Source organism: Chenopodium album, chromosome 21 (genome assembly GCF_948465745.1).
Source record: "Chenopodium album chromosome 21, dcCheAlbu1.1, whole genome shotgun sequence".
Classification (NCBI taxonomy): Eukaryota; Viridiplantae; Streptophyta; class Magnoliopsida; order Caryophyllales; family Amaranthaceae; genus Chenopodium; species Chenopodium album.
The window spans coordinates 36,288,799-36,301,456 of record NC_137854.1 but is presented as its reverse complement, the minus strand read 5'-3'; the positions used below and the strand labels follow the sequence as shown (position 1 = coordinate 36,301,456).

Genomic DNA, 12,658 nt, shown 5'->3' with positions numbered 1-12,658 from the left:
TTCTTTTTTCTTTTTTCTTTTTTCTTTTTTTAAAAAAGAAAATCATAGGAAATATAAACGACGTAGTTTTGACTCTTTTTATGATCAAAAGGACACGTGTAGGGTGGAGATCCTCTACGTAGAGAAAGATCTCGGAAAAGGTGAGGTAGTCACGTGCGAAATGTGTGGGGGGCGAGGGATCCCAAATGTGGGTCCCAAATATTGGGATACCAAATTTAGATATTTTTCAGGGAAAAAAAATTAGAGGAGTAAAAAGGACCTTGATATTTGGAAAATGGGAGGGAATTATCAAATTGTGGGCAAATTTGTTTTCTTTTTGTTTTGGTTTTTTGTTACATATTGGTTTTTTTTTGTTGCTATTATTGGATGATATTTTTCATATTTTGTGAGGTCAGGCTTTAAAGAATTATACTATATAAATTATGAAAGTGTAATTGGTTGGCTTGCATTTGAGTTTCTGATTGTAATTATAGAAAATGATAATGGGTGGGTCAAGTTCAATTTTTCAAGATTTATAAAGTTGCCGACTTCTTTCAATAACTCATAGTGATTAGATAATCGGATTATAGTTCCTTTTTTTTAAAAGGATTTTTCGACACATACCACATTACCAATTTACCACCTATAATTATTGGTGTTTTAGTAATTACTTCCTCTGTTCTTTTTTACTTGACCTGTTTCTTTTATCACGCTTGCCAATGCAAAACTTTAACGATCAATACTTGAATTCCCCATAAGTAAAAATTATAAAATTTATATATTATGATAGTATTTATTAAGACGAATTCAAAAAGATCCCACATGAATATGTTTTTTCTTATATATTATTCACAAAAGACGGTCAAAGGAGGGGTGATGAATAGTGTAAAAGTCAAAGCGAGTCAAGTAAAAAAGAACGGAGGAAGTACTATTTATAGTTTTTTTTTTTGTATTTTACCACATACTATTTTAAAAAATTAAAAATTTCTCACCTGATTGCCTACATGACGTCAATGTGCTCCCCACTGACGAATTTTTATCAATTTTATTCCATATTCTAATCTTACACCTTGATTTTTGAATTGCAAATCCAAATTATGCAAACAAACCACTAAATTAGGTACCTAATTTACAAAATTGGGGCTAGATATAAGATGGTGTTCGTCATTTAAGGTTTTGAAATAAAATTAGGAGTTTGTTATTTAGTGATTAGTTTATGAAATTGGGGCTAAATATAATATGGTGTTCATCATTTAGGGTTTGAAATGATATTAGGAGTTTGTTATTTAGCGATTAATTTATGAAATTGGGACTAGTTTGCATCGATTAAATGTACTATGTCCTCAATTAATACCGAAATCTATATTATTGTTAAGAAATTATAGCTAATTATAGATATGAAAAAATAGAGTTCATACGTATTTTAGGGATATTTTAAAATCAAACGTGTTTCTAAATTATGATTTACAATCCTAAATTCAGCATATATATTAGTTTTATATAGAGTTAATCAATGTAAATAATGCTTAATTTGAAAAATTATCTCAATTTGAAAATTTTCCCAAATTTGGGATAAACCCTAAATGCAAAACAAAAAATTATAATTGACTATTTGACACATATTTAATTATGCTCACGTGTGCTTAAATTGTGATAAATTGACTACTAAATGCTTTTCCCTAATCTAATTTTAATTTATGTTGAAAAAAAATCATTGAACATGAGAATCGAGGAAGAAGAAGGCATGATGACGTCATGTATGAGGGCTTGGGAAATCTAGTGGAAAATTAAATTTTCATGTGTTTTATAAATAGTAGGTGGTAAAAAAAAATTTAAAAAAAAAATGTAGGTGGTAATTACTAAAACGACAACAATAGCAGGTGGTTATTTCCAAAAAAAAATAATCATTTTTGAATTTAAGGGCTCCTAAATAATTTTTAGATTAGAGAGATATAGATCTTGTTTGGCAATTGATTGTTGGCCGCTAATTGTTTAGCTTAGCTTGTTTGACTGGCTGTTACTCTGTTAGTATTGGTTGTTACTGGTTGTTTGACCATTTGTTGTATGTGAATAAGTTTGGTAAAATCAATTATTATTGGTTGTAGCTATGTAAAATGATCTTAAAGGACATTAATGATCTTAAAGGACATTAATATGTGTTCTTATTCAACTTAAGTTTTATTTTACTGATTGTGGTAGAAATGATTAAAAAATTATGCATTATCAATTTATCATGTATATGTTGTTAGATTAGCTAGTTACAAGTTTACAATGGATAATTACATAATATCAATATTTTAAAATTTATACATAATACTAATAGAAAAATTAGGATATTAATGATTACATGCTTGATCAAAGGGAGTATTCATGAAATTATGATCGAAGGAAGCATGCCGATGAAAGATGATGATATCTCCAAAACGTATGCGGGGTTGATACTCATTAAAGGCTTGAAAGGGTTTGATGAAGTTTGGTTGGGGGTGGGCTTGAGCAATGGCAGTACATATAGTCTTCATCAATAACATAATACGGATTACTAATTAATACATACACCGGAAATGACGCATGTCACTTTCTGGTATCGTTTTTTCCCTCCAAAAACCAATTTCCGAAAAAAAAAAATTCTAACATTATTTTTCTTTTTATATCTTTTTGATTGACAACTTATTTAAGACAATAAAATTATATATTTTTAATTTATATATTATATAATAACAATTAAAGATCCTTATTATAAATATTAATATTATTTGCTCAAAATATCAATCAATCTATACTATATACTAAAGTAATCACCAAAGGGAACACTTGGCATAATTTTGTGAAAAATTTTCCCTCCAAAATGCTTTACTTTTATTTTATTTTTTTAAAAAAAAAATTCTATTAATAAAATAAATTCTTTTATTAAATTTTATTTATGCAACACATAATTAAGAATTTAAAAAATAGACATTAATAAATTCAAATTTGAAAAAAAAAAGTAAAATTGTTACATAAGTCATTTAATTTAAATTAACTCTATATAGTTTCAATCAACTATAATTATTTATAAATCTTACTTTATAAATCTGTGCATTGCACGGGCCAAAAACTAGTAACATAATACCAAAACAAACACCGGAAATGAGAACGTGTCACTTCCTGTTGTCGTTTTTTCCCCTCCAAAAACCAATTTCCAAAAAAAAAATATATTCTAACATTATTTTTCTTTTTATATCTTTTTCATGACAACTTATTTAAGACAATGAAATTATATTTGTCTAATTTATATATAATAATAACAATTAAAGATCCTTATTACAAATATTAATATTATTGGCTCAAAATAATTTTTTTATCTAATATATTCAAATCAAATAGATTTAATTTATACTTTATTGTATGAAATAAATAAATAAATAACTTTACGTTATATTTATATTGCATTAAATTGATTGACTTTAATACAGAAAAACTATAACTATAACTATATACTCCATATTATATACTCAATCAATCAATAATATATTTTTTTTAACAAAGAAAGGAAAGTCAATATATTACTAGCTGGTCATAGAGGCCCAGCAAATCTGAAAGAGTTTATAGTACCAAAATAAAACCCCAAGAAGCTTTAAAAAGGCAAAATTGCAGACTTGGGGGTTAAGTGCCCTGTAAAGGCTCCGCAACAATAAAAAGAAAGCTGAAAAAAAATAAAACTACAGCAGAATTAATATAAATAGAGTAGCCAGACGGCCCAGAAGGCTTGGAAGAGAAAACATCAGGATCAGCCGAAATTGAGCATGTCCATGGAGGTAGTCAGCTCCTTCATGTACACTTCAGTGAGAGAAGAGGGACAGAAGAAGTGATAGACAATATCACTATCCTCCGGTAAGTGTCTTCCCAAATTTGCAAGGCCGTGGGCAATTTTGTTTCCGGCGCGTTTGACATGTAAGATGTTAACCACCCATTCTTTTGCAAGAAGCTTGGAGATGTCACCAATAATAGCAGCTAGCCTATCATCCATGTATCTTGTCGGGTTTTAATTTCTAGCATATACTTTAGAGCCTTGGCATCAATCTCCAACTGAACAAATCTGATCTGTCTTTCCCAGGCAGTAGAAAGCCCTTCCCTGATGGCAAGTAACTCAGCAGAAGCTGCCCCAACAGTGTTAAGGCGCATAAAGAAACTAATTTGCCATTTCCCTTTGTGGCATCGAATGACTCCACCAGCACCAGCATTATTGATGTCAATCCATGATCCATCCGTGTTGATTTTGTAGAAGCCAACTGGGGGGGAGCCCAAGTTCTTGGAGAAGGGTTGGAGCTTGAAGAAGTTGCCTCAACCTGTGACATTTTCATGATAATTTGTAGGTCCACAAAAAATCTGTTATAGCTAGAATAAACGGAGGGGAAGCTGTTATCAAAAATAGCTTTATTTCTAATATTCCAAAGATGTCAGAGAGCTGTCAAAAAAAATAACTTTCCATTCTTTTGGTTGTTTAAAATTAAAGTGAATCCATTGTTCAAAACCATGAGAGTAAAACAAGTGAAGATTAAAATCATGCTGTGGCATTTTTTCAAAAATTATGGACCAAAAGGCTGAGCTATTCGGACATTCTCTGAAGATATGCAGATTATCTTCCGTAGGGTGAGTGTATCTTACACAAATTTGGTCAAACTTAGGGATTTTCTTAGAGAGGGATAAACCAACAGGAAGAATCCCACGAATAATGTTCCAACCAAGCATTTTGTATTTATACGGCACATTAATTTTCCAGAATTTTTTCCAAGAAAACTGAGAAGAAAAGGAAGCAGGAAGGTTAGGGGGAGGGGAGATAGAGGGGTAGGCAGATTTGATAGAGAAGGATCCCGAATTGCTTAGAGACCAATTAATCCTATCCTGAGCATGCATCATGGAAAAGAGGAAGGGGAGTTGCTTTTATTTGAAGGAGAGTTGAGGGAGGGATAATATGGGCAACATCATTTAAATACCACTTCTTATTACGGATAATATTAGACACTCTCCAATGACCTTTACGATCCGGAATCCTAATACTATCATCGAGGTAAATGGCTTTATCACCGATCCATTTATGATACCATAGGGAAGTGTCCATTCCATTGCATGCCTATGATGATATCAATACCTTTCTTTAGGATTTCTCTCCCTTTGAGAATATCTTTCCAAATGGTGGAGGAATTAGGGGAGGGAATACAATCCATCAAGTTAGAGTATTTTAGGTATTTTGCTTTTAAAATTTGCACCCAAAGTTTATGTGGTTGAGTCAATAATTTCCAGCCTAACTTAGCCATGAAGCAGAGGTTCCATCTCCTTAAGTTTCTAATACCTAAACCTCCAGCATTAATGGGGTCACAAACTACACTCCAATTAGTTCTAGGTATGTACCTAGTCTTATCTACTCTATTCCACAAGAATTTTTTAATGTTAGCTTGAAGATTATCAATGACAGAAATAGGCAGAAGATTGGTTTGCATGGAGTATAAAGGATAAGAGTTTAAAACAGATTTAATAAGGGTGCAACGGCCAGCCATGTTCATTAGTTTACTTTGCCAACTTTTAATTCTAGAGTTAGTCTTGTCTAAAAGGTCATGATAGTCACTGTTTTTAAGTTTATTAGGACTGATAGCTATGCCCAAATATTTTCCAAAATTGGAAGATTTGGAGACATTACAAAACTCATAAATAGGTTTTCTAATGTTGTGATCCATCTTTATGGGAAAGATAATAGAAGATTTTTGGATATTAATTGTGAGACCTGAGATTTTCCTAAAGTTATCGAGGACCTCCATCATACATTGAATATTATTTAAAGAGGCTTTCCCAAAAAGAAAGACATCGTCGGCATAAAAGAGATGAGAGATGTTAATGTCTTTAGCCATTTTGAAATGTTTCCAACACTTGTGTCAATAATATAATAGTAATATAGACATCAAGTATGACTTGTGTCAATTTCAGGTGTAGTTTTTTCCCTCAAAAAACACCCTTTTCCTTTTTTTGCTAAAATCTTCTTTAAAAATTTTAGTTCAATAAATATCATAATATTATTCCAAATCTTTTATACGCATCTTTTATAATAAATATTTTCCTTTATAGCTATCACTTCATTTCACATATCTTTTAATAAAAGGACAATATCATAATAAATATTAATTTGTATCCCTTATCTCTAAAACATCATATAAATAATTAATAGATTTTGAATAAAGTACTTTTGTAACAATATTTAAAATGATGAATATATTAAATCATAATTTATTCGTACTACACAAATTTATTGTTGTTGTGTTGTTGTTGTTGTTGTAAAACAGGAATTTTGTTTTTTAAACACTTTAACAATCATGTAAATTTGACTAAATAAAATGTAATTCTTTTTTAATTTGTATCTCCAATACTTTCATATATTATTATATAAGAGAAAAAATAATTGACCAAATATCATTGAATTGGGGTTATTATTCCTGCACATTAGGTGTATCTAAATATCTAATACATAATTATAAATATTTATTGGTTAATATAAAGAAAATTGATACTAATTTATCATTTTTAAAACACTTATATGGTCATCTAACATGTAGTTTTAATGCACTCATTTGTCTAATTAATTTTTAAAACACTTTTATGGTCATCTAACATGTTTCATTTCATTATATGCGCAAAGAAAATACTTAATATGTATAGTAATAATATATTTATGTTATTTTTAATACAATTTTTTTATTGATAATATGTATAGTAATAATATATTTATGTTATTTTTAATACAATTTTTTTTATTGATAATATGTAATTAAATTACCGTGCATGGCACGAGTCCTAATCTAGTTCTCAATGAAGGCGGGTTTGATGAATTGAACTTTTGTTTAGCAAAACATTGTGTCATTCATATTTGTTTTATTTTTTTTGTTTATTAAAGGTAAGAAATTCCTAATGCATAAGAGGAGGTAATAAGGTACAAAGATGATGAGTTACAAAGAGTAATATCCACATTATCACAAAGCGAGATAACTTACATTTGTGATCCATTCTGCTACTCTATTTATTTCTCTGTAAACGTGATTAATTTCCCATTATTAAAACTTTTGAAGAAAAACAAGGATGTCGGCAATAATAAGATTGATTTTTCATGGAAAAGACCAAACTCCTTTGACTATATTGACCACTAGAAGATTATCTCCTTCAATGAGTAAATGTTGAATCTCATGCTGAAAAGCAAGAAGGATGTCTTTATTGTCACTTAATCTATATACTTCATACGAAGTATATATTTATACCCACCTATTTATTTATTTATTTGTTTGTTTGTTTTTATGATAAATAAAAGGGTCGTCATCCTTTATCTTAATCCTTACCCTATAAAAGCACCAACACTCAAAAAATGGGTTTCCTTATGAACAGTGTACTGACCAATTTGCCCCTATATTTGTTCTACCATTTCCTTATCTACAGTGCTGTGACTGATTTGCCCTTAAAAAAACCATGTGCATCAATGCTGCCAATTCACTGACCCTTCCAATTCTCTGCTAAATTAGCTTCTTCATCATCTTTCTCTCTCCTCTCTAATCTTACCCAGGTTCAATTATGATCATCATTCTTCTGTAAAATCAAAGCCCTCATTTCAAATTTCACTATCAATTCCAATTTTTGTAAATTGATCTTTTTTTTTTTTTTTTTTTTTTTTTTTTTTTTTTTTTTTTGCAGTAAAGAAATCGAATTCGATCATTTTCAGTCAATTCATCAATGGCGGCGGCATCATCGGAACCCAAGGAGGCTGTTTCAAACAATCCTGGCCTTCATTCTACACCTGATGATGCTACCAAGGGTTATATCATGCAGCAAACTGTATAATTCAAGCTTTTTTTTTGAATTTTTGTATTTGATTTGTGATGTTATTGTGTTTGATTTATGAGTTTTATGATTTATTTTTGGGTTTATTTTTCTTCAGATGTTTCGAATTAAGGACCCGAAAGTGAGCTTGGATTTCTACTCTCGTGTATTGGGCATGTCGTAAGTTCTTTTGCTTGATGATTAACAATAATTTTTGCAATTTGTGTGCTTGAACTGCTTAATATAGAGTTTTGGGAATATGTATTGGGCATGTCGTAAGTTCTTTTTTGTGTGCTTGGATTGCTGGTGGTCTTATTGATGGGAATATTGGTCTTTGGAATCCTCTTCCTTTGATTAGGTATTTGAATCTTGGTTTGATCGTCAATTGTTTTGGTGTGAATTGTGGAGTTTGGATGATTGAATTGTTTAGTTATGTCAATGCGATTGAGATTCTTGCTAATTATTTTTGTTTGTGGAAAATTGGATTGTTAAATATAGCCCAATGTGATTAAATATCATCTTTTTGTTTTTTAGGGGAGTAACTCATCAAGATCTAACTAATGTCAAATCAACGAAGAAAAAAAAATTAGTATATGCCAATGTTGACTGTGTCTCTCTCTCTTTTTTTTAGCAGTTTCCAGTTACTAATTCAGAGTTTCTTTGCAGAGGATAAATCTTAAGGGATATGCATTATTGTCAACTTCACCCGGTGATGTAAATGGAGCTAAGCAGGTCATCAAGCAAAATATTAGCCGGGAAGCTAAAGTTGATCAAGTTCCAGATATGAAAATGCTAACCACTTTGGCTAAGTACTTATGGTCAAAGGATAACCTTGAATTTCGTCTCAGGGTCATTGTGGGTCAGTTCAAAGAAGCCCAAGAAGTTTTCAGTCAATGCAATTATCCATGATTTTGGCATACGATTCTAACAAACCGCAGCCACCCAGCCACCTCGCGTCACATAAGGGTAATATAGGAACTCTAATCTAACCTTTTAAGCTTACTTACTTTGTTGAATATGAAGAGTGTTTCTCTTTTACACCTTCTGCTCAAGTTTTGGGAAGTGGGATTAAGGTTTTAAAAAAGATTAATCTACTATTTGTTTGCTCAAGTGTTGGGAAGTACGGTTAAGGTTTTAATTTTAAAAAGATTAATCTGCTGTGTGGTTTCAAATCAAAACAAAATCAATTGGCTGTTATTTCTTAAATAAGTATGGCTCTAATTGTAGAATTGTTAATGTAAGAGTGTTTCTCTTCTTGCAGCTTCTGCTCAAGTTTTGGGAAGTGGGATTAAGGTTTTAAAAAAGATTAATCTACTATTTGGTTTGCTCAAGTGTTGGGAAGTACGGTTAAGGTTTTAATTTTTAAAAGATTAATCTGCTGTTTGGTTTCAAATCAAAACAAAATCAATTGGCTGTTATTTCTCAAATAAGTATGGCTCTAATTGTAGAATTGTTAATGTAAGAGTGTTTCTCTTCTTGCAGCTTCTGCTCAAGTTTTGGGAAGTGGGATTAAGGTATAATTTAAAGATTACTCTGCTACTACTCTGTGTATTATATGAGTGATTTTGTTGATATTTCTAACAGAAACGAATTTCATTTGATTTGAGACCTATAACACTATAAGGCTCCCCCCCACTAAGAGAGTTGATTTGAGGGGTGATTCAAGTAAACTATGCAGGTTACATTGGAGATTCCTTTAAGAAAAAAGTTACATGGGAGTCTTAGAAAACCCCATTTGTTTTTCTTATTTATTTCTTTCCTCATCTTTGGTTTTCTCTGTTGGGAGAAAAGCATCTATAGGCTAACTAAAATAAGAATTCTTATAGTGCAACATCTACAGGTAAAAACTCACTTTCAAACTTCTTGATATTGCGCCCGAGCTTCAACTTGCATTTTGTGGTTGGAGGAAGATAAACCATTTTGATTAAATTATGAGGTATGTATATTTTAATTACATTATCCCTCGGTTTTCAAAAAAAAAAAAATTACATTATCCCTCAATTTTTTATAATTCATAGACAACTTTAATAATTGAGACGAAGCATGTTTTATTATCCACAATTATTTTGAAAGTTTATCGCCCATACTTGATCAAAGGCTCAATCTTTATGGAAGTGAGTTCAATCTTGATGGTTTATATTCTATGTAAACACTAGCTTAGCTATTGAAAGACTCTGTAGGTCAATGTTTTATCTTTATAAAGTTTCACAATGTGTAATGTATGCTTAATTGTGGGGGTCTGTTATCTGTTTTTAAATATTTTTATCCAACTTGCTATGTTGACTGTTGAGTCTCTCTTGTTTCAACGCAGGAGGGTTTAACTACACAGGAGATTACTTGTAATCAGCCTTAGGAGGCAGCAAAATGCAGGTTGATTTTTATTGTGCTGGCAATGCGTTAACTAATGATGGGAATTTTCTGAGTGAGAAGGTGACTCTCAAGATGACTCGAGCTCAAATTCTCTCGAGCTCAAATTCTGATAGTTGACTGATACTATTCGAGTGGTAAATTCTGATTCGATAAAAGCCTCTTAATGCTTATCAACTCGCTACTAAAGCTATGCAGCTAAGGCTCAAAAGGGAAACATGCAGAAGCTGAGAAACTTTTGGTGAGATTCTTTGACATTTTTTAAATCTTTAACCTCAGTGGTTTATCCGGGTACACCAGGTTGGCTTGTGTTGCATCTCTCTCAAGTTTTTACTTTTATTTTCTTTCTAAAAATTTTCTTGCACAATTCTCTGATTTTTAATTGTTCTGTTTTGATTTCATCATTATAATTGAATTAATTTTGTAGGCTGATCTGAATCGAGGCTATGGTGGGTACAACACCAGATGGGTAAAATTCAAGGAGATTGCTTGTGTTGTTCCGATACATTCTGCAATTTTGGCTGTATATCAAGTGTGATAGGCTATTGTACCTCATTGTTAGTATACAAAACTACAATCTAAGTACTGTATCAATGTATGTTCATATCCTGTAACTCAGTAGAAGCAGCAACAAGCGATATTGCCGATATGTAGTGAAATCAGATTTTTGAGGAAAATGGATCGAAATTTTGCTGTACAGAATTGTATATTCGCAAGAAAATTGTCACAAGTTCAAGAGAGAAAGACCAATAAGGAAAACACACTTAAGAAATTAAAGTTAGGGCCATTAGCTTAGGAATTGACCTACCAAAGAAAGAGATAGAGAAAGACCATTTAACAAAAAATCATTCAAGAGAGACAACTTTAGAATTCTCTCTTAACAAAAAGAGGGAAACCACTTGAAAGGTTACTTATGAAAATAAGAAAAATTAGCTTAGGAATTTTTTTTTTTACTAAATTGCTAAAAAGTAAGAGAGCCACTTAAGAAATATCAAATAAGAAGAAAAATGACTTAAGAAGAAAGATCACTAAAGGAACAAAAGATAGCTTAGAACTCAGGAATTTAGTATGCTTAGGTGTTAATCTTAGGGCAATTAGCTTAGGAGAGTAAAAGAAAGAAACCATTAGTGAGAGAGACCACTTAAGAAAGAAAAATGACTCAAGAAAAAGAAAGATCACTCAAGAAAAAAGGTCGTTAAATAAAGAAAGATAACTTAAGAAACTAGGGCAATTATAAACAATTAGTTTAGGAGAAAAACTTAGGGCAATTAGCCTAAGAAAGGGAGAGAAGAAACAATGAGTTAGAGAGACAACTTAAGAAAGGTCAATCACTTAAGTTAGATAGGGCGATTAGCTTATGAAAATACAATTAGGTTAGGAAAAAGATTTACTAAAATGCTAGAGAAAAAAGAGACTACATAAAAGATCACTTAAGAAAATGAAGGCAACTATCTTAAGAGAGAAAAAGAGAAAGCATCCACTAAATAAAATCATTTATTAAAATAAGGTCGAACTTAAATATCAAATTTTTAAAACCCTCAAAATTTCCACATTTCTAAATACGTCGAACAAACATTGGCCCATAACACAATTACAAATAAAAATATTCAATGTTGCTATAATTTTTTCTTAATAAAACAAACAATTATTAATCAAATAATAAGCCAATTAAACCAAAGTCCATTCAACCCAATCACCTTTTATTATCAAAAAATAACACTAACACCTTTAATAAACATACATTGCTTATAGCACCATAAATATTTCACTTTACATAAAGCACCATTATTATTACTTAGTTAAAACGGCCATCCAAAATTTCAATCTAAACTCAAAACAAATACGGAAAACTAACACGTAAATGCCCCGCATTGCCTTCATTCTATGCAAGAATAACATGCTACGCTTCACACTAGCATCGTGCGCTACGCGCACGCGGGTCACACTAGTCTTTCAAGGTATAAGAATACAAAGTAAAAATGTAGAAAACGTGAATAAACGAAACACATCAATTGAACATTCAAATCATTGAAGTGACAATACTGCATTAGCATTCGTACTACCATTTCATTACTCTACAATAGACATGGCTTGGTTATTGGGCGGGTCGGGTTAGAGTTAGTGCGGGTTGAATCAGGGTACATATATATTATAGGGCCAAAAGTATGCCAATAATAAACGGGCCAATAAGCTATCAATTAAAATAAATATCAGACAAAGTCACAATTAAATACATATGAATACGAAAATACGCTCTCCGTGTTTTAATAAGTGTTACAGTTTGACCGGCACATACTTTTAGGCAATTTAATTGACTTAAATATAATAAGAGATGAGTGGGGTAGTTGAAGTATTAAAAAATTGTAAAGAAAGATAGTGGAGTAAATGGGTAATAGTTTATTGAAAAGTAATGAATGTGAGATAAAAGATAGGAGTATAATACTGGAAAAAAAATAGTAGTGGATTTTCGTGGGAACCATAT

At 31.0% G+C, this 12,658-nt stretch overlaps 1 long non-coding RNA gene across 6 annotated transcripts; it reads left to right on the top strand.

Moving 5' to 3' along the window:
• Window positions 1-7,308: 7,308 nt before the first annotated feature.
• LOC145601959 (uncharacterized) lies at window positions 7,309-10,935 on the top strand. 6 transcript variants are annotated; one of them, XR_014104476.1, is made up of 8 exons: window positions 7,309-7,555; window positions 7,684-7,824; window positions 7,928-7,989; window positions 8,476-8,775; window positions 9,292-9,323; window positions 9,650-9,745; window positions 10,121-10,476; window positions 10,604-10,935. It is a non-coding gene; the product is annotated as an uncharacterized LOC145601959 (long non-coding RNA). The 6 variants fall into 6 exon arrangements; XR_014104477.1 differs by having other exon boundaries at window positions 7,310-7,555; window positions 9,636-9,745; window positions 10,121-10,417; XR_014104479.1 differs by lacking the exon at window positions 9,292-9,323 and adding an exon at window positions 9,071-9,102 and having other exon boundaries at window positions 7,310-7,555; window positions 10,121-10,417.
• Window positions 10,936-12,658: the final 1,723 nt, after the last annotated feature.